The 22,646-nt window shown below is 44.2% G+C and overlaps 1 pseudogene; it reads right to left on the reverse strand.

The window, feature by feature from the left end:
- Nucleotides 1–1,059: 1,059 nt before the first annotated feature.
- LOC121171092 overlaps nt 1,060–22,646 on the reverse strand; it is a 36,754-nt pseudogene continuing 15,167 nt past the window's right edge.

Genomic DNA, 22,646 nt, shown 5'->3' on the forward strand with positions numbered 1-22,646 from the left:
TTACTCTTTCCCCTACACGTTTGTCTCTACTGGGCAGCCTTGCCCACCAGTTCTTCCCTATTGTGAAGTACCCTCAGTCCCAGCACAGGACATATGAAAATGGGTTAAAGGAGTGTTTTGTTATCCTTGTCTGCTGTACATAAGGTGTGCCACCAGGCATGTCATCTTTGCAGTTCTCAGATGACAGGTGGCATCTCTTTGGAGTTTGCACTTTTTTTTTTTTCACTGAACATGGCATTCTCTTCTGCTAGGGAATCCATGAAGCATCTGCCTTAAAAATCAGACCATTCTGTATACAAACATACGCACACACATATCCTTTCTTGCTTAAAATAGTCATAGAAGTAAGAAGATCTCTGATCTCAGAGTCCAGTAGACATGTGCTGTCTGAAGGCCATAAGATAAAATTTGTTAACCTCTCCATGACTGGGAGAAAGAAAGATAGAAACACAAAGAAACACATTTGTGCATTTAAAGATTTATGTCTTTATTTGACTGGCAGAGTTACAGAGAGATAGAGCTGCCTTTCATTGGTTCATTCTCCAGATGGTCACCATAGTTGGGAGCTGGGCCAGGCCAGGGATCCAGGGGCTTCCAAGTAGGTGTAGTGATCCAAGGATTTGGGTCATTCTCCACCACTTTCCCAGGTACATTAGCAGGGAGCTGGATGGGAATGGTGGAGCAGCTGGGACTTGAACCAGCAGCCACATGGGATGATGGTATCACCAGTGGTGGCTTAACCTACTATACCACAAATGCAAGTTCCTGGATTTTTGAAAGGTATGAGTGGGAATATGAACAAAAACAAAATTCTCAGTCGACTGACACCATAAAACACTACATAAAGTTAAGGGATTTGCTCTCCTTCCATGTGTCTTGCAATGTAGAGCTTACACAGGAGGATAGTTTGGTTGCTTCGCACTGCTACCTCTCCACAGACTCATGAAATAGGCCTTGGTCTTGGTTTGCAAGGCAGTCAGAGTTTTTGGAGGATCTTCCACACACCAAATTCTATTCTCTACACCTAGTTAGAAAGAGATATATACATATTTTTCCAAGCAGGGAAACACTTTAATGAATGGTGGCTTCAAGCCATCAGGACACAGGCTCCCCTAAAGCCCTTCGTCTTCTCAGCTCCTCTACTGAAGAATTTGGCCTTGACAATGACTGGGAGTTTTGGGAGCTTCCCTTTCCCAGACCTTTGTAGTAGCTCGACCGCACCATGCCTATGATGGCGGCAGCTCCCGTCTTGTTCTTGGCAGCATACACGTGTGTCTGCTCACTGACCAGCATCCACAACTTACCGAGGCTGACAGTTGGGTAGAAGCTCTGGTTCCACTTCAAATGGTAATACCGCATACCAATTTTCCCAAAGTAACCTGGGTAAGATTTGTCACAGTTGATCCTGCGGTGATGCATGCCACCAGCGTTTCCCAGCCTCCTGGGTACTTCTGGTGCTTGCCGATGTGCCCTTGGCCATGGCTCATGTGGCTGCGCAGTTTCCACGTCTTCCTTAGTCTGGATGGTGTGTTGGCTGGCTAGAGGAAAAAAAAAGAGAAAGTTAATTTTGAAGACTCATTGTAGTCAAGTTTACAGCCTGGAAAGGGGATACAGAAGGGCGAGAAAAATTACACTGATAAGGAGATTCTGTGATGTGTTAAAATAGATGAGTGGGAAGGCTGGGGAGAAAAGAGGTGGGATCAATTTGCATGGAGGTGGAACTTGAAAGAATGAAGAGTGGGAAGGTTCCGGAAGGGCAGGTAATTGGAGGAGCCTTCTCTGGTACCCTTTTAGCCACAGGAAGAGAATTTTCTAGCCCTTCCTGCCCTCCTCTGCCAGTTTTATCAAATAGCCTCTAAAGGCCAAAGTGTGTACAGTCTACTCTTCAAATATACTCTTTCTTTTTGCTAAGAACTTGGTCAACCGTTGTTCAACTACTGTCCGTAATTCTGGCAATGAAACAGTGGGGAATAACATTGTCATTTTATGGAGAAAACTGGTTTTCACAGCCGGAACTTGTTCATGGTCATACAGCTAGTAAGTGGCTAAGCCACAACTAAAACTGAGTCTGCTTAGTTTCCTTTTTTTTTCTTTTTTTAAGATTTTTAATTTTTATTGGAGAGGCAGATGTAAAGAAGGAGAGACAGAAGATCCTCCATCTGATGATTCACTCCTCAAGTGGCTGCAACAGCCAGAGCTGAGGTGATCTGAAGCCAGGAGTTTCTTCTGGATCTCCCATTTGGGTTCAGGGTCCCAAGAATTTTGGCCAACCTGCACTGCTCTCTCAGACCACAAGCTGGGAGCTGAAAGGTAAGTGGAGCAGCCGGAATACGAACTGGTGTTTATATGGGATCCTGGTGTGTGCAAGGTGGGGACTTTTGCCACTAGGTTACAACTCTAGGTCCTGCTAAATTTCAAAATTCACTTTCTTGGGATGGTTGTTTCATCTACCAGTTACAATATCCACCTCCCACATTGGAGTGGCTGGCTTCAGTTTCCAACTCTGGCTCCTCACTTTGGTTTCTTGTGAATGCAGACCCTGGAAGTAAGTAGGTGGTGGCCTAGTTGAGTTCCTACCACCCACATGGAGCCCTTTCTGCTTGGGGCTTTAACTTGGCCCAGCGTTGGCAAATGTGAGAATGAGGACAATGAACCCTTAAGTGAAGGTTTACCTCTTCTCTCTACCTTTTAGAAACAAACAAGCGGGCCTGGCGCGAGCATGCCCCAGGAACACATATGGGTGCCAGTTCTAATCCTGGCAGCCCCTCTTCCCTTCCAGCTCCCTGCCTGTGGCCCGGGAAAGCAGTCGAGGACGGCTCAAAGCCTTGGGACCCTGTACCCGTGTGGGAGACCCGGAAGAGGCTCCTGGCTTCGGACCGGCTCAGCTCCAGCCATTGCGGCCACTTGGGGAGTGAATCATCGGATGGAAGATCTTCCTCTCTATATATCCGCCTTTCCAATAAAAATAAAATAAATCTTTAAAAAAAAACAAGCAGAAAGCCCCCACCTTCACTTTCTTTCCTCTATATGACTGGTTTTGGATGGTTTAAGGATCTTGTGATGTTATGTGAGACTCTTAAAAAACTTGTGTGTCACAGAAATTTAACTCGTTTAATGAGTGCATATGAGCAGAGAGGAGATAAACACAAAACTTCACTTCTGCTAGGCACCCTGCCCTCACACTCTGGAGTGAATTTCTCTGCTTCTCTTGCTGTCTTAGCAGCAGTCAAGTTCCAGGTGCAGAACTGCCTTTCACATTGGAAGAAACATTCCCTTCTCATCTTGAAGCTAAGCCTCAAGTTCAGGTGCATTCAATGATCCTCAAGTGGCCTCCCCATGCTGGGTGCTGCAGTTCAGCAAGGATACACAGCCGTGATACCGGAAATGTCTTCACTTTTTAATTTTTGTTTGACTTTTCCATGACTTCATTATTAATTTCTTTTCTTCTTCTTTTCCCTCCTTCTACTCTTTCTCCTGTTTTTTTTTTTTTATTTCATTCATTGTTATTTTAATTGGAAAGGCAGATTTACATATAGAAGGAGAGACAGAAAGATCTTCCATCTGATGGTTCATTCCCCAAAGTGGCCACCATGGCTGGAGTCAAGCCAAATCAACCCAAAACCAGGAGCTAGAGATTCTTCCAGGCCTCCCATGTGGGTGCAGGGTCCCAAGGCTTTGGGCCATCCTTGATTGCTTTCCCAGGCCACGGGCAGGGAGTTGGAAAGGGAGTAGAACAGCTGGGACTCAAACCAGCATTCATATGGGATCCCAGCGCCTTCAAGGTGAGGATTTAGCCACTAGGCTCTCATTCTGAGCTCCTTGCTTTGTTTTACAATAAAAAAATTTGTAATACAGTTTTGGAGACACAGTGGTAAAGTGAGTCCCTGTGGTCCTACCAACCAGCCTTATTAATGAATAATTCACATCTAATCTGGTTTTTTTTTCCCTCACTAATGTATCCCTGAGTTATTCTTGAGCAAAACATATTATCATTTCCTTCTCACTTGTAAAGATTTTGCCATGCCTGTTAAATCCCTTTTATTTGATGAGTTCTTCCTTCTTGTCATTCATCCCTGAGGAATCTGCACCATTTATCACATGAGATTTCTCACCATCTGAAGGTTGGCAACTGCACCCAGTGACATCATTTAACATGTTCCCTGAAGTTGGTGTTTCTTGCTAACTGGTGGTCGGATTCAGAGTAAGTGATGAGATTTAGGCTTGTTTTTTTTTTTTTTTTTTTTTTTTTAAAGTATTTATTCTCACTTGGAAGGCAGATTCACAGAGAGGAGAGACAGAAAGATCTTCTACGTGCTGGTTCATTCCCCCAAATAGCTACAATAGTCAGGGCTGAGCCAATCTGAAGCCAGGAGCCAGGAACTTTCTCTGGGTCTCCCACATGCAGGTGTAAGGTCCCAAGGAGTTGGACCATCTTCCATTGCTTTCCAAGACACATTCAGGGAGCTGGATGGGAAGCAGAGCAGCCAGAACATGAACCAGCATCCACATGCTGCTGGATCCCAGTGCTTGGAGAAAAATCCCAGAGCTTGGAGAAAGAGGATTATCCAACTGACCTATTGTGTTGGCCTACTATATTCTTTAAATTTTTAAAAAATTTATTTATTTGAAAGGCAGAGTTACAGAGAGAAGAAGAGAAACACAAAAAGGGACAATCTCGCACCTGCTGGTCTACTCCCTAAATGGCTGGGCTTTGTTGAAGCCAGGAGCATAAGCTCTTAAGCCGTCCTCTGCAGCTTTCCCAGGCACATTAGCAGGGAGCTGAATGGTAAGTGGAGCGGCCAACTCTAATCAGCATCCATATGGACCTCAACATTGTAGGTGCAGGCTCTGCGTGCTATGTCACAACGCTGACCCCCTGGAATTGAGACTTTGGAAAGACTGCTTCATTAGTGATTCGTTTCATCAGAAGGCAACTAATATCTGATAATAACAGAGCTGTTTGTCTGCTGACAGTTAAGGATTTTCAAAATCCAGATTCATTATTTTGTTAGGAATTGAAAAATTATAATTCTATTTTCCCTGCATTTATTTTTATTTTATTTGAAAGAGAAGGGGTGAGAGAAAGGAGTTGAGAAAGTGATAAAGAAAGAGGAAAAAAGAGAGAGAGACAGAAAGAGAGCGAGAAAGAGAGAGAGAGAGATGTGTCTTCTAACCGTTAGTTTTTTCCTAAAATGCCTGCAACAGCCAGGGCTGGATCAGGCAGAAGCACCAAACTACCTCTTGATCCACCATGCGGGTAGCAGAAACCCAAGTCCTTGAGCCATCACCTGCTGCCTTCCATGGTGTGTATTAGCAGGATGCTAGATTGGACGTAGAGGCGGCACTCAGGCAAGGGATGTAGATATCACCCCAGTTTCAGCTTAACCCATTGCGTTACAGCCCACACCACATCCTCCCATGATCCCACTCCCCACCCAGTAATTAATATTTTCATCCTCTTGGTTCTTCTTTAATAACAGTAATACATTCCCAAATGCAGCTTTTGCTGTTCACCTACACAAACTAAAAAATGTACTTCCTCATTGGAGAGGTAAGATGATCACTTTTTTCTCTTGATTTACCAATTAACCCCCCCGACCCCCGCAAAAAAATGTATGAATTCCTAGCACCCACAAAGGTGACCAACAGATTCAAATTTTCAAACATATCATTGTGAAATCATGACCTGAAACATGTTGGATGAGTTTCAGCCCACTGCAGTTCTAAATCATTACTGATGGTCGCATGAGTCTATGTGGAGTCAGCAGGAGGCTTTTCAGGCAGGTTTCTAAATCCTTCTAACAACTCTACCATCCTTGGCAGGTTTTCTACTAACTTGTGTGTAGCACAGTGTTCCAGGCTCGTTTGGGGCCTTTCCTTCCCAATACCTCAGTTCTAGAATCAGCCATTCTCCCAAGGCCCATGTTTGTGTAAGCCACATCCTTGCCTATGTGCCAGAAATGCTGGCATCTATGTTATCCATGGCGTCTCCAAGCAATTTTTTACAAAACATTTTGTGAGTTCTTACTGATATTTTGATTTCAAGTTTAGAAGTCAAGACTTTTCTTCTTAACTAAATTCCTTTCTCCAACCAACACAAATTATTCACTGCTTTATCCTACGATTCGTACAAAACAGACTTAGGATAACAGTATGTACACCATTGCATTTCATTACTAAAAATAGTTTCAGGTGTTTAGCAAGGCCTCTGGGTTTGGTTTGGGTTTGGTGGTTACAGATAGCCCATTAGGGTTATATAAATTCCTGCATTTTAAGGTCATTTGCAGTAGTGCTTCACTCTGTAATCACGCCACCAACTTAAATCCACTCGCTTCATGTTGTCAAAGCTGCTTTTGTTGTATAATTTTCTAAAATATTTACACGTTTCCATAATCAATCTGCAAACCCAGATGGATTTGCAAAGCTTCACTGCTTCTGTTGTTCTTTACTCACTCTGCCCTACTGTAATGTACATATTCATAATTTTCTCCCAAATAATAGCACACTATTTTTATCTTCTTCATCCATTTGGTTACTCATCATGCTATATCCTAGTGGTCTAAAAACAATAGAGAACCAGCCAACAGGACAATAAAAAAATACTTTACTTTTCTCTTCCCAGCCACACAACACCTCCTTGCTGGTACATTCCCTCATTCTTCTACCCTGTCCTATAGTTAGACATGGAGTTAATTCCAAGCTTTTGATACTGCTACTGATGCTTCAATGAATAGCTTTGGGTAGATAAATGAAACTTTTGACTGTATGTATTTGGGAGTCAATCCAAGACGTGAAATATCTGGGATCAAAGGGCACATGTCTGTGTGAAATTGCTAGACTACCACATTTTCAAGAACATTATTTCTAGTGAATAAGAGATCACAACTGTGGTCTTTCCTATGGGACTGCCAGGAATGCCTTCTTTAAGAAAAGATCTACTGAGAAGATTAGGCCCCTCCTAATCCAAGTCCTCCTAGAGAGGGAGCCCTTTCTACCCTCCGCTGATGGCCTCAGCCCATCTGGCCAGCTCAGTGGAAGGAAGGCAAGGCATGCACTAATTCCAATCAGCCTCATTCCTGTGCGGTGTGAAAGCAAGTGGCAACTTAACTGCTCTCCAAACGCATGTAGTTCTCTGCCTCCAGAAACCAGTCTACGTGGGTAGTAGCTTGTCATGAAGCGGACTAGCCTGGGCACAGCTGGTTGCCTCCCTGGGCTGGAGCATGGGACCATGGACTTTGTATCTCTCGGTGCTGATCTTTGAGCTTCTGATGACATCACGGACCTGAGGGAAAAGTCCCTGACAGCTCCAGTTTCTCAGCGTCTCCCTACAACAAGGACATGCTCCATTTGCCAGGGCAAAGCTGTACCGGCTCAGCCAGTTTACATCCTTGTGACTGCAAACAGATGGCACTGTGCTCAGTCATTGCTACCTGTGTGGAGGAAACTTGCTTTGCAGGTGAAGCTGGGAGTGTCCTGAAGATTGGGGTCCTGTCTGTGACTAGGGTTCCTGATATTGTCACTCAGCAGCTGGTAGAGCCAGTGCAACTTCAGCAGGAGCCCCTCCAAAGGCTTTTATGAGGCTCCCTAGACATGTAGCTGTAACACGAAACCCTGTGTAAAGTTTAAGGTCAAATACAGTTACTGTTATTGTTAGAGTAAGGACTTGATAAATGTTTAACAAGTGATTAAACAAATGATAATGTGGGGGAAAGACAAGCTGGAGTGGGAATAAGTGTTCCTAGAGTTTACATTGGGGGTGGGCAGGGAGGCTGAGAGATGGAAGAACTGAGGTGTATTGGCATACAGGAGTAGAGAACATTTCTAGGAAGGAAAAAATTGCATCAACATTCAGCTCAATAGCAAGCACTGTTTATTTGCAGCAACATCCTGGTCAAAAGAGTTCTACAAGGAAGTTGGAAGAACAGGGTCCAAAAGTTATCCAATGGTAACTAACACTGATCAAGTATCACTCCATCTTGGGGACCCAGCAGAGTGCTTCACCTGGATGACCTCTCTTTGTCTCCATGACAGTCCCAGGAGGTGGTCACTGACCCAACTTACCTGCAGGCCGTTGCCAGCCAACCTGTTCAGTAAGGAATCTGAGCTGCCTCCGGGGCCCCCAGGGAGTCCCCATGGGCTCTGGAGCTAAGGAGTGACAAGATAATGTTGACAAGTCAGATAAAATGCCATATGGTGTGTAGGGTGTTGGGTGCAACTCTTAAGATGCTTCTGAGAACACCTGCACCCCACATAGGAGTCCCTGGGTTCAATCTTGGTTCCTCCACTTCAGTGGAGCTTCTTGCCAACCAATGACATGGGAGGGAGTAGAAGATAGCTCCAGTAGTTGGGTTCCTGATAGCCACACAGCAGACTCAGATGGAGTTCCTAGCCTGGCTCAGCTGACTGTTTTAGGCCTTTTGGGGAAGTGAATCCACAGGACAGAATATCTTTCTCTGTCTCTCTCTCTACCTTTTAAATAAGATGAAAATTAGCAAATGTTAAAAATTGGAAAGTGCCATATGGCACAGAAGCTAGTAAGCTGGATTTTGGCACCAAGCTCCCTGGTTTTATAAAATTCCCTGGGAAATGTTTCACTGCTCTGTGTCTCGCTTTCCTCATCTATAAAATGGGAGTGATAATGATATCAGTTAGGAGAGTTTTTATAAGGAGTAAATTAGGTAACGTGACTGGAACAGTTATAGCAGTGATAACCACGTATGTATACAGCTGTGAACTAGTATCAAAAAGTCAGCTTTCTCCAGATGGATTAGACAGAGGCCAGCGGCAGAGAGGCCAGAACTGGCCCTGCCTGGGCTGGCAGCAGCTATGCCAATCCGAAGCCAGGATCCAGGAACTTCCTCCGTGTCTCCCACATGGGTCAGAGTCCCAAGGCTTTGGCCTGTCCTCGACTGCTTTCCCAGGCCACAAGCAGGAAGCTGGATGGGTAGAGGAGCTGCCAGGATTAGAACCGGCGCCCATATGGGATTCCAGCGTGTTCAAGGCAAGGACTTTAGCCACTAGGCCATGCCACCGGGCCCAACTTTAGTTTTGTAAAGCAACATTTAGCTTGATTTTTAAGAAAAGAAGAGTTTTATCATGTAGACCTTATAAAAGCCAAAGTAGCAGGTAGCTATTTCTCAGTCTGATTCATGCAAACCTTTGGCAACCTCAAGGTTGTTTTGATGGAACTTAAAGTAGTGAGGCAAAGATTAAAGAAAAATGATTTGGGTCTTTGTGCAAAAATAAATAAGATCTTCTATAAAACGGGCAATAAAAGGTTAATTTGGGACAGAAGTGACGCAGGCCTGGCCTTGGTAAGTGTTTCATAGTTAATCAGAACTTTTTCATTACATGATGAGCATACACTGGCTTGGCCTAAAAGGGCAGGATTTAAGTGAGGCGGGGGTGTATGTCTCTGTGTGTGTGTTGGTGTGTGTGTGTGAATTTCTTACTGGTTGGAGATGACTTTCTTTAGGATATGATTGGTTCTAAGCAATTTCAGAGACAAGGGAGAGTGTTGGCTTTGGTTATAGGGTACTGAAAAGAACATTACTGTTTCATTTTAAGAAGGGCATTTCTGGATATAGAGAATACTCAGGCAGAGATGGCTCAATTGGCTAATTCCCCATCTTCAAACAATGGTATCTCATACGGACACTGGATCATGCCTTGGCTGCTCCATTTCCCATCCAGCTCCCTGCTTGCAGCCTGGAAAAGCAGTAGGGGATGATCCAAAGCCTTGGGACCCTGCACCCACTTGGGAGACCCAGAAGAGGCTCTTGGCTTCAGATTGGCTCATCTCCAGCCACTGTGGTCTTTGGGGAGTGAACCATCAGATAGATTTTTCTGTCTCTCCTTCTCTCTGTAAATCTGCCTTTCCAACAAAAATAAAGAAATCTTGAAAAAAAAAAAAACCCCATAAACCATATATTGATGCTAAAGAAAATATTTCTCAAGCTTATCCAAGTGGCTAAGGCAAAGCAGACCCTAAGTGCACTGCACCCAAATCAAATTGATCTGATGAGTTAGAGTAGGTCAGACAGGTCTTTGTGGCCATGTCTCTCAAGTGCCTTATAGGCTTTCTTAGTGGCAGTTTATTCTCATTCTACACAATTGTGATTAGAACAATGAAGACTGAAATGGCAATGTTAATTCTTCAAATCCTGTTCTATACATCTTTAAAAGCATGTGAATTGAACCAGTGTTGTGATGTAGTGAGTTGAGCCACTGCCTGTGATGCCAGCATCCCCTATGAGCTCTGGCTTGTGTCCTAGCTCCTCCACTTCTGATCCAGCTCACTGTTGCTGCACTCAGGGAAGCAGAACATGGCCCAGGTACTTGGGTCCCTGCCACCCATGTGTGAGACTGGCTCTTGGCTTCAGCGTGGCCCAGCCCTGAGTTGTTGTAGTCATTTGGGGAGTAAACCAACAGATGAAGGATCTCTCTTTCTCTCTGTAACTCTGCCTTTCTAATAAATACATTTAAAAAAATAATAACAATAAAAATCAAACCTGAGAGCCCAATCTGCTTTAGGCTGGAGTTTTTATGGCTAAGGCCCATCTCATTGTCCCCTTTTGTGGGATATTGGTAGGTAGAAGGCTTTCTGGTGAGCAGAATTCCTGAAGTTCCCCCCAGGACTTTATCAGCCCTGTGTTTCTTGATATAACTGCCAGTTCCCTGTTCTCCTGCTCTGGGCAGGGATGATTCCAGCAGACTGTTTCTGGGGGAGCCCTGGCACCCCCTTAATGTTTTCCAACCTGGGTAAAACTCAGGGGTACAAAGGTGACTTTTTTGCTTCCTCTTCATTCAAGCACACAAAATTCCACTTTATATTCTTTAGCCTCTTTCACACACATAAGCTGATGTCTACCTGGTACAAACAAGGTCATGTTTTAGAATAGTATGTGTAGGATGAGTGAGCACAGGGGGTCCTGGGTTCTGTCGCCAGCTATTCCACCAGCTGTCTGTGTCACTTTGGCAATATCCTTCTTCCTTCTCTGGCTTCAGATCCCAATCAGTCAGATGACATGTTCATACTTAGGACAAATTTTCTCCCAACTCAAATATTCTCCAGTTTCACCTAGGGCACCTGCTAGCGCCCGGCAAGGGAGGGAGATGCTGACAGGCTGGCTCTTGGCTGCAGTTTTGGGGTACACAGGTAGAGGTGCGGGGATGAGGTAGAGTAGAAGAGGAAACCTCCCCTGTTCTTTCTGCAGGCTCCTTAAATGTGGGCCTGCAGACCCTGTTGTGTGAGGAGTCAGGCAGGATAGTAGACAGCTAGGTGAAATTACTCTTTAAAAATATAAAATTGTATTTCTCCTCCATTTCTTAACTTTTCAAGAGCATAGTCCCCACTTGAGGGAGGACAAAGGGTCAGAATTAACTTATCAATTCACCATCTCAGAATTGTCCTAACAAAAGCAAGGAGACTTGGCCCATATAATCTCATCCCTGGGTCAGTCAGAGAAGGTGCTGAGTGATCAGCTTATCAAAATGGAGTAGGAATTTAACCAGACCCACCCTTCTGATGTCCTTTTAAATCTGGACCAGGTGCTATTGTGAACAATTTTATTTATGTATTTATTGTCCTGCGGATAATTCCCCTGAGATGGGGCATAAAAGACACCACCTTCACCATTACCTGGGCATTTTTTGTTTTTCCTCTCTTGGATCTCCCTCCTGTCACTGTGGCAGGAGATCTGGGGTCTTTTCCTCCCTTGGAGCACCCTCCTGTCAATAGGGCAGGAGCCACTTTCTCTTTTTTCCTTAAATAAATCTTGCTTTGCTAACTGGAATTGTCTGCATGAAAATTCTTCTTTCGTGTGAGACAAGAAACGAAGCTGCTACTGTGTTTAATGTCGAATTCCCTACAACACTGTGAGAGCTCTCGGCCAGCTCTCACTCCCCTCCAGAGACTATGGGGTGTGCTGTGAGAGGAAGTCAAGTGCAATGCTATTTAGCTTAGCTATAGTCTCTTCCATTTGGTTGGATCCTGGCTCCAGCTTTGTTTTTCTGCCAGATTAGAGAAGAAAGGGATAGTTGTTTTTAAAAGTTCACTATCCTTAACGCTGACATCAGAGACGCAAAGACAGTGAAACCAGAACCTTTGAGGGTGGCGGTGCCCAGTAGCACTTGTGTTGATCTACACACACAGTACATAGGGCAGGACCAGGGCAGCATTACCTACCCAAGAAGGTGGCCTGGGTGAGCCCTAGGGCAGGTGCAGAGCACCTCCCATGCAGAACAACAGTCAGATAATAGGCAGGCATTCTTTTGAGAAGAATTACATTTTTCAATTTTTTATCAAAGAAAACAAGGACAAAACCACGGCTGAGTAATGCAGAGACTGAATGTAAACCAGCCTATCCTGATGCAAACAAATGCACAGGGAGATCATTTTCTTTTCCCCCCAAGAAAGCACCAGTTACAGAGTACAACACAGCAGTAGTGCAGACAGAGGGTGACTGTCCATTCTTCTTTAATAAGAAGTCAGTTAATACTGACACCCGTGCCTAAGCAGTTCCCTTCAGAACTTAAAAATGGAAATTAAAAATCAATTCTGACATATATTGATCAGTAAGATTTTAAAAGTCTTCATTGGCCCTCAGACTTAATTTTTTTTTTATTTGAAAAGCAGAGCTAGAGAGAGAGAGATAGAAAGAGAGAGAGATTGGAGCTCTTTCTTCTGCTAGTTCATTGCCTCAAATGACTATAACAGGGCTGGACCAGGCTCAAGCCAGAAGTGTGAAACACTGTGCAAGTCTCTCATGTGGCTGGCAGAGTTCTGTATATTCGAGTTATCATCTGTGGCCTCTTAGAAAGTACATTTCAGAACTAAGTTGATCCAAAGCTAGGAGCCAGGAGCTTCTTCTGGGTCTGCCATGTAGGTGCAGGGTCCCAAGGCTTTGGACCATCTTTTCACTGCTTTCCCAGGCCACAAGCAGAGAGCTCAGTGGGAAGTGGAGCAGCCTGGACACCAAGCAGCTCCCATATGGAATCTTGAAGGATACAAGGCAAGGATTTAATCCCTAGGCTATCGATCATGCCAAGCCCCTCGACAGTAGTTTTCGTGGAGTTCACACAAAATCTTCATTGTCATTCGTGTTGGCAAACACTTTTGGGGTTCCTCTATACTAATATCCTGTTTGGCATAGTATTTCATATGCCTTAGAGAACCATATAAAAATGTCACATGTTTTGCAGATTTATAGACTGCAAAAGCAACACAAATTGAGGCCCTGGGAAGCAAAAGACTTTCTAATCCTCCTTTTCTATTTTAAATAAGAAGGGCTTGATTCAAGGAACAAGACATGTAAGAGAGCAAATCCTGAGAAACAAAACTCAAAGTGTTGAGTGTGAGGAGTGATTGGAGCATCTCATTTTGGACCCAGTACCACTTCTGCTTCCCCTTTCCAGCGCTCATAAAATTCTTACTGTTTCAGTTATCCACCAATGAAATGTAACCTCATGGCATCTTACCTGAGAAACTCACTCACCAATCTCTTGTGGCCCCTCCCCCTGTTGCTACTTACTAACCTGTGGTTCAGATAATCTCAGTCACCAATGCCTTGGGGCCCGCCTCTATGCCCCCCACATCTTCTAGGTTCACCTGAGTTGTATAAAATGAGCTTCCACTTGTGCCACCTCCCCTTTTACCTGGCTCTCCCCCATCCTTCTCCATCTTGCCTCTTTCCCTTGCTCTGGCAGTTCCCCATCCTGCCACCATGGAAAGAGACATTTCCCTTCTTGTTCTCTCTTCCTCCACCCCTATTGCCGTTCCTACTCTGCTGGAAAAAAGAACCTCCTAGCTAGCTCATCATGTCTGGTGTTTTTGGCTCTCAGTAAACTAATTGTGAAAAGAGGAGTTGGCTGCAGGAAATTAGCTGTGTTTAAGAACTTAAGTGCGCCTAAAAACTAACATTGAGTTTCTCTTCTGTGCATCTCTCTTTCTTATATATTCATTTATTTGTTTATTTGAAACATAGAGTTAGAGAGAGAGAGATAAAATCTTCCATCCTCTGATTCACTCCTCAAATAGCCACAACACTTGGGGGATATGGTGCATAAAAAGACATGCATCTTCCTAAACCCAAGAGCAATGAAAGAAATCACTTCTCTATCTTTCCTTCTCTCTCATTATGCAGCTCTTTCAAATAAAGTAAATTTCCCTTTTAAGATATATTTTGTTAAGATTCACTGACCACCAGGGAAGGAACACGTCAGCTGTGTATAGAAAAGAATTTAGATGGCCTTTATTCCAGGAAACCGTGGCTATGGGTTTTACTTTCGAGTGCAGTGGAAAGGCAGAGGTGAAGCAGGGAGCTACAAAAGTAGGAAAAGCCAGGCACAGATGTGCAAGGGAGTTTTAAACTCTCCTTGACATGGACATGGAAGCAGAGGTCACTTATGCCCCTATCTGGTCGGGGATATTGGTTTGCATCCGTTCTTGGTGCAGCAGTGATTTCACTGCCTTAGGATCCCGCCAGATTCCACCTTTCTGGGTCCCAGCTTGAGGTTAGAGTGCACTAGCCTATCAAAGCAAGCTCTGCCCTCCTCCATGGCCTGGCTATGGCCACCATCATGTTCATTTTTTTAGAAAGGCAGAGTTACATAAAGATAGAGAAGGAGAGACAGAGAGATCTTCCATCTACTGATTCACTCCCCAAATGGTGGCAATAAATGGTGCCAGTTGCGAGCAACTTTTTCTGGATCTCCAACATGGATGTAGGGACCCAAACACTTGGGTCATCCTTTACTGCTTTCCCAGGGCATTAGCAGGGAGTTGGATTGGAAGTGGAACAGCTGGGACTTGAACCGATGTTCATATGAGATGCAGAATTTGCAGATAGCAGCTTAACATAATGAAAGTACTGGAAAATATTTTCTGGGATGAGAAAACCCATTGTTGCCATGCACACACAGTAGGAGATAAGAGTGTCGCCTGTAAAGTCTCTGGAAAGTACAGAGTAGTGAAGTCATAACTTTCTGCTGAATCCCTGGATTTTTATTTGTTACAAAGTCAGATATACAGAGAGGAGGAGAGACAGAGAGAAAGATCTTCCATCCGATGATTCACTCCCCAAGTGAGCACAACGGCCGATGCTATGCCGGTCCAAAGCCAGGATCCAGGAACTTCCTCCGGGTCTCCCATACAGGTGCAGGGTCCCAAAGCATTGGGCCATCCTCGACTGCTTTCCCAGGCCACAGGCAGGGAGCTGGATGGGAAGTGGAGCTGCTGGGATTAGAACTGGCGCCCATATGGGATCCCAGCACATTCAAGGGGAGGACTTAAGCCGTTAGCCCACGCCACTGGGCCCCTGAATCCCTGGATTTTCATCCTCCAGAATTTCAGGCGAACACTTGTTGTTTTAACAGCGAGGGTCTGTGGTGATTTGTCATGGCAGCCTGAGCAAAGCAGAACATCCCCTAAGTCTTCTCTGCACCTGTTTTCATCTTATCAATTACAGATGCTTGCTTCTCAAAGCTTCCAGAAGTACTCATTTCAGCATCTTCATACCCAGTCAGTGCCTGATTCTTGAAGGTCAAATTCAGTAGCTATGGAATGAACTCATCTAATGTGGGAATTTAACTTACGAATTTATTTAGTAAGGAAAACGATACACTATGTAAAACAATGAGATAAGCAAATTCTGGCAAATCAATATGGTTAAAATGACACTTAGGATTATTTTCAGTATTGTGAAGGAAATGTTTACGTTTTATTAAGTGGGAAAAAGAAGTAGGATAACACATTATCTTCAGGATGATCCCAACAATAACAACAAGAAATCCAAAGCAACGGGTAGGAAATATGCTGAAAATTCCCAGGAGCCTATTTGGTTAGTGGGGTTATGGATACCTGTCTTTGACTTGTTGTTTTGGAAAGCCTCTAGGGTTTCCAGCTGAAAGTCTTTTTTTTTTGGGTCCAGGAAGTCTTTATAGTAGTCATGCTTACTTCCTCTGCCACATTTTTCTCTCTCTAGTCCAGATTGCTGTTTTTTTTATTTTTTTGTTTTGCTGAACTATAAAAGGCTTGGAAGAGGAGCAGTGTTTTTGACTTCATTGCTTGCCCCAATGTTTGGCACATTCTAAAACCATCATTCACACAACAGTCCTTCAATGAATGAGGGAAACAGCAAGCAAGGAGGCTGTTGTGACAAAAAAGGAGTGTCTTTAGAGCTTGTTTCCTGGTGTCTGAGACAAGCTAGCAACACTGCAGCAGAGACAATAGTTTGTGGCAAAGCATGAATGAAGGCCAGTAACTATTCCAGTCACAGCCGTACCCTGAAACAGGAATAGGACTGGGCCCTAGGGAAGAGGAGGATTTTACTTTGAAAATTTCTGTGAGTTGGAAAAAGAAACCTGGCCACATTCTATCACAGTTTTCCAAACTCCCTTGCCAGTCATTCCACTAAAGGGCAGTTTCCAGGGGTGGGCAGGCACTATTGCGTCCGTCTAGCAATAGCTCACTAGCGAAACAGAGTTTGTGTCCTACTGGCTGATGCCTTTTCCTTCTGCAAATTTAGCCTCCTGCTCTGCTGGTGGAGCTTAGCAATGAATGCCCACTCCCACACTGGTGGATGACAACAGATTGTTTCCATCAGTGTAGGTCAACGTCTTCTTTTGAAGCTGCACAGCTGCAGCGTGAGTGTGAGACCCCATGGTGAGGTGAGCACTGCTGGCCCACACTCGGGGTTCGCCTTAGCTTCATTGGTGCATTCATCACAAGGTGGAACCTGCTGGGCCTGAAGCCAAGGTGAAGCACTTAGAACAACACAGCTGCGAGTGTTAGCTGGTAGGTAAATATGCTTCCACATCATGTGCTTGCTGGTTTCTGATTTGTTTGGCTCTGGAAGCTCACTTTTCGAGCTTTAAACTTAATCCCAACAGACCTAAATTGGTGCTTCTTAATTGTGCCTGTGATGTACTAAATCAACATCCTATTAGGAAATCATTCAAGTATTAAATATTTAGGGACTTATTACAAGACAATCGCTACATGTAATACCTCTTCAGGCAGGAAGAGAGGCTGCTTAATTTGTTTTGCATAGAGCAGTCTTGACTGATACTTTGCAAATCAGGGCTGAGCTATGAGTCATAGGCTCATTCATATAGTTCCCCAAACCAAAAGTTTAGGCCCTGGCTTTTAAATAACTGTAAGACAATTAGGACTGGGGCTAGTGTTGTGGTGTGGCAGTGTTGTAACAGAAATTTAAGTTTCTGCCTACAATGCCAGCATCCCACATGGACACTAGTTCGAAACCAGCTGCTTCACTTCTGATCCAACATCCTGTTAGTGCGCCTAGGGAAGCAGCAGAGGATGGCTCAAGTGCTTGGGCCCCTGCGCCGGTGTGGGAGACTTGAAAGAAGCTCCTGGCTCCAGGCTTTGATCTAGCCCATTGGCTATTATGGTCATCTAAGGAGTGGACTAAAAAATGGAAGATCATGTTTTCTCTTCTTTCCTCTCTCTGTGAATTTGTCTTTCAAATACATTAAATAAATATTTAAAGCACACATGCACAAACACCTAAGATAACTTATCCCCTGTCCTTCAACTTTCCTCTTTTGTCTTTTTGTGGGCTCCTTTAAGCAAAACCTAAACTGATATGATATCTTGATCTGTAATGAGAAAATCTTCACCCATTTACCAATATTGAGTGTCTTCTCTATGCCAGCATTGCTCCAGGCACTGGGGAAATATGTATGAATAAAGCAAAGATCTTTGTTATATTTCAATGGAGAAGCTGGATGAAAAGCAACTATGTATAATAAGATGATAGAGTATGGGAAGGGGATGGGTGACATGGAAGCAGTAAGCCATAGCACTGAGTGTTATTGGGGCCGCAGTGTGAGGCAGAGAGTTGTAATCAACAGGGTGGGTAGCAGAAATCTTGAAGAGACTGAAACAGGTGGGGCACTTACCCACAAATACCTAGAGGAAGAACCCTGCAAGGAAAGGAACCAACCAGAGCAGGGATGCTAAGGTGGCAGGTGGCAGCTGTGTCAGAACCCTAAGGAGACAGTATGGCCAGTGGGTAGCAAGTCCATAAGGACAGTGAGAGAGAATGTCAGAAAAGGCAAAAGGTGGCCAAATGGAGCAGATAGCCTGCACAAGGATGCTTACTGGTTTTCTGATTTACACAAAATTGGAAAGAGACGGAACAGATGAAGTGGGTTCTTGGAGGATGCAGAGGGGAGACATGAAACCAGCAGACCTGGTCTTGGCTGCTGTTTCACTTCCCTAAGTCAGTGGCCCTGCCTTATGTGAGGCCTGTTCCAGAGCTGCTCTCCAGCGCTGACGTGAATCCTTCCCAAAGCTGCTTTCAGTGGTTTAAGATCCTGTGACTGCAGGCGGCTCTACCCAACACATGATTTAACAGCAGGAAAATCGATGTCCTGCAGTTCAAAAAGCTCTTGCATCTGCAGCTGCCAGACCCAAACTCTCCAGGCAAACCTCAAAGGCCATGGGTTTTCTGGGGTCTCAGGGTCTCTTAAAAAAAATATCTGACAAGAGCTATAGCATTTCTCTTATTAATTCCCCTCAATAGTATTATGAAAAATGTTTTATACATGCAGAGAAATTCAAAGGCAGGTACAATAAATTCCTGTGTCTTACACTTAAAACTTCTTAAGTGTTAGTGGCCAGTGATGTGGCATAGTGAATGAAGCCACCACTTGTGATGTTGGCATCCCACATGGGTAATAGTTCATATCCTGAGTACTCCACTCTTGGTCCAGCTCCTTATTGGTGCCCTGGGAAAAGCAGCGAAAGATGGCCCAAGTGTCTTGATCCTCTGCCACCCACATGGAAGATCTGGAAGGAACTCCTGGCTTCATAACCCTGGTCATTGTGGCCTTCTATAGAGTGAACCAGTGAACAGAAGCCCTCTCTCTCTCTCTCTCTCTCTCAATTTTTTGCTCTCTCTCTAACTCTGATTTCCAAAAAATACACATATCTTTAAAAATAAGTAAGATTTTAAAAATAGATTTGTTTTATTTATTCATTCGAAAGCAGAGTTGCAGAGAGAGAAAAAGGGATCTTCCATTCACTGGCTCACTTTCCAAATGGCCGCAAAACCCAGCCTGCACCAGGCAGAAGCCAGGAATTAAGACACTTCATCCAGGTCTCCCAAATGACTTAAGGGGGCCATGCACTTGGGTCATCTGCTGCTGCTTTCCCAGGCACAATAACAGGGAGATGGATTACAAATGGAGCCACCAGAACATGAATTCGTGGCATCCTTACCAACCCAGCCATGGTGCAGGCACTCACTAAAATATCTTTGTTTCTTTTTTTTTTTTTTTTTTTTTTTCCAGTTTGTGAAGTGTGATTTATTTAGGAAAAGGTAAAAGAGGTCTCTTGCCACAATGACGGGGGGAGCTCCAAGAAGGGAAAAGTTCCCCCACCTTTTTTTGTTTGTTTATTCATTTTGGGCCTAACACAGTAGTCTAGTGGCTAAACTCCTTGCTTTGCTCTCCCCAAGATCCCATTTGGGCGTCAGTTCAAGTCCCAGCTGTCCCACATCCCACCCAGCTCCCTGCTTGTGGCCTGGGAAAGTAGTTGAAGACGGCCCAAAGATTGGGATCTTGCACCTGTGTGGGAGACCCATAGGGGACCCAAAGTTCCTCGCTCCTGGCTCCTGGCTTTGGATCAGCTCAGTTCCAGCTGTTAAGACCACTTAGGGAGTGAAGCAGCAGATGGGAAATCTTTCTGTCTGTCTCTCCTCTCTGTATATCTGCCTGTCCAGTAAAAAGATAAATACATACATACATCTTTTAAAAATAAATAATCATTTTTTTACTTAGAAGGAAGAGTTAGAAAGATCTTTTCTTTGTTGGTTCACTCCCTAAGTGGCCACTATGGCCAGGGCTGAGATGTCCCAAAGCCAGGAGCCAGGAGCTTCAGCTGGGTTTCCCACATGGTTTCAGGGTCCCAAGGCTTTGAGCCATCCTCAATTGCTCTCCCAGACCAAAAGCAGGGAGCTAGATCAGAAATGGAGGAGCTGGGACATGAACTAGTGCCTAAATAGGATCCTGGCGCTGACAAGGTGAGGATTTGACCATTGAGCCACTGTGCTGGGTCTGGTGATTTGGGTTTTTAAGACCAAAAGACAAAGTTATATTTGGGAGGACCTGACTGAATACAAGTCAGGAAATAGAGCTAGGGAGATGCCAGTGACCAGCCAGTTTGTTGAAAATGGCTGCAGATCTGATAACAGATTTTTTAAAAATGTGTTCATTTCATGTTATTTTTAAAAAAGATTTATTTATTTTTATTGGAATGTCAGATATACAGAGAGGAAGAGAGACAGAGAGAAAGATCTTCCATCTGCTGATTCACTTCCCAAGTGGCTGCAATGGCTGGAGCTGAGCCAATCTGAAGCCAGGAGCCAGGAGCCAGAAGCCAGAAGCCAGAAGCCAGGAGCTTCTACGGGGTCTCCCATGTGGGTACAGGGTCCCAAGACTTTGGGCTGTCCTCAACATCTTTCCCAGGCCACAAATAGGGAGCTTGTTGGGAAGTGGGGCTGCCGGGACATGAACCAGCTTCCACATGGGATCCTGGCTCATACAACGTGAGGACTTTTGCCACTAAGCTACCATGCCGGGCCTGATAACAGATATATTTTTAAAAAATAAACCTGTGAAAAATAAAAATTACAACTCTTTAAAAAAAATCAACCTGTAGGGCCAGGACTTTGACACAGTGGGTTAAGCCACCTCCTACAGTGCTGACATCCCATAAGGGCACCAGTTCCTGCCCTGCTCAGCTGCTCCACTTCCTATCTAGCTCCTTGCTAATATTCCTGGGAAAGCAGCAGGAGAGGACTCAAGTGTTTGGACCCTACTCTCAAGAAGCTCCTGGCTTCAAGGTTTCTGGCTTTAGCTTGAACAGCTCTGGCTGTTGCTGCCATTTGGACAGTGAGTCAGTGGATGGAAGATTTCTCTCTCTCTCTCTCTCTCAGTTGCTTCACTTCTGATTCTGTTCCTAGCTAATGGCCTGAGAAAACACCCGAGGATGGTCTAAGTGCCTGGCTCCTGCACCCACACAGATGGCCTGGAAGAAGTTCCTGTTTCCTGGCTTTGAAGTGGCATAGTTGCTGCCATCTGTGGGAGTTTGGGTAGTGAACCAACAGTTGGAACATTCTGTGTGTACATGTGTGTATGTGTGTATGTGTGTGTGTAGGTGTCCTTCTCTCTCTGCTTTTCCATCGAAAAATCAATATATTTTTTAAAAGTCTTAAATGTCAATGTTGCTTCTGGAAGAACAGGCTGAAGGAAAACTGATGTCTTGATCTTGAACAAAAGAGTGTTTTGCATGGGTGAGTAACTACAAAACATTGACTGGAATCTGAAAGATTCAAAGCCTTACGTTAAAAGATCCCAGTGTTTCATTAACCATAATGAGATCTATACACCTTCAAGTCTATGGTTAGCAAGGCTTAGTGTGCTTTGGTTTTGCATACCCCATTAAAACCATTATACCTTATTACAGTTCTATGATCTTAAATCCAGGCACATTCCAATTCCCTTCTTTGTAACAATGCCATGTAAGTATTATCAGGAGTCAATCAAAGTTTACCTATTATATTCCATTGTTGTATTGTGCTGGTCTGCTAAAATACTCTCTCCATGGATTTGATGTGTCTTGTGTGTTTTTATATTAACTTCCTGGAAGAGTTCTGACCACTAGTTGTACCACAGAGCATTCCCACTTCTTTACTAGTATCCTTTAACTCAACTCCCTATCCTCTCCATTCTCTGCAAACAAGACGTTAAGTCTGGGGGAATTAGTGAGTTTTAATTAAAGTACAGGATAATCTGTGAAGGGGATCATTTTCTAGATATTGACTGGATTAGGCATCACTGTAGATTATTGGGGCCTTAGAAGAGAGTCTCTTGTTCTTAGCAGTCCATCCCTAGGGCGGACACACTGAGAGGGGGGCATGGGTGTAGAGCAGAGAAACAAAGGGAGAGAGAGAGAAAGAAAGGACACATCAAGGGGGTATATTACCGGTTGTATACAACGAGAGAGAGAGAGGGCACACATACACAGATACATTTTTCACTAGCCTGTAGAGAAACTATTTTGGAGTTTAATTCTAAAAATCATTTAAACTTTTACCCCTCAGTTTCTTTATTTAAATATAACCATTTCCATTCTTTCCTTCTTTTAATATACCAAATATATTTCTTAAATTTGATTTTTATCAAAAATCAAATTTATAGAGAGAAGGAGAGACAGAGAGAAAGATCTTCTATCTGCTGCTTCACTCTCCAAGAGGCTGCAACAGTCAGAGCTGAGTCAATTCAAAGCCAGGAGCCAGGAGCTTCTTCTGGCTCTCCCACATAGATGCAGGGTCCGAAGGCTTTGGATTGTCCTCCACTGTTTTCCCAGGCCACTAGCAGGGAGCTAGAAGGGAAGTGGAGCAGTCGGGATGAACTGGTGCCCATATAGGATCCCAGAGACAGATTCAACGTGAGGACTTTAGCTACTAGGCTACTGCACCAGGTGCAACCATTTCCTTTCTAACGGATTTCTGGGCTTAAATGAGAAAACAAATTTTAAAAAATGCTTATCTGTAGACCAGTGTAAAGTCAGCATTGTTTCAGAGACTGACATCAAGTGTCACACCCTGGACCATCTC

This window comes from Ochotona curzoniae, unplaced genomic scaffold (genome assembly GCF_017591425.1).
Source record: "Ochotona curzoniae isolate NIBS_2020 unplaced genomic scaffold, NIBS_Ocur_1.0 scaffold_2587, whole genome shotgun sequence".
Lineage (NCBI taxonomy): Eukaryota > Metazoa > Chordata > Mammalia > Lagomorpha > Ochotonidae > Ochotona > Ochotona curzoniae.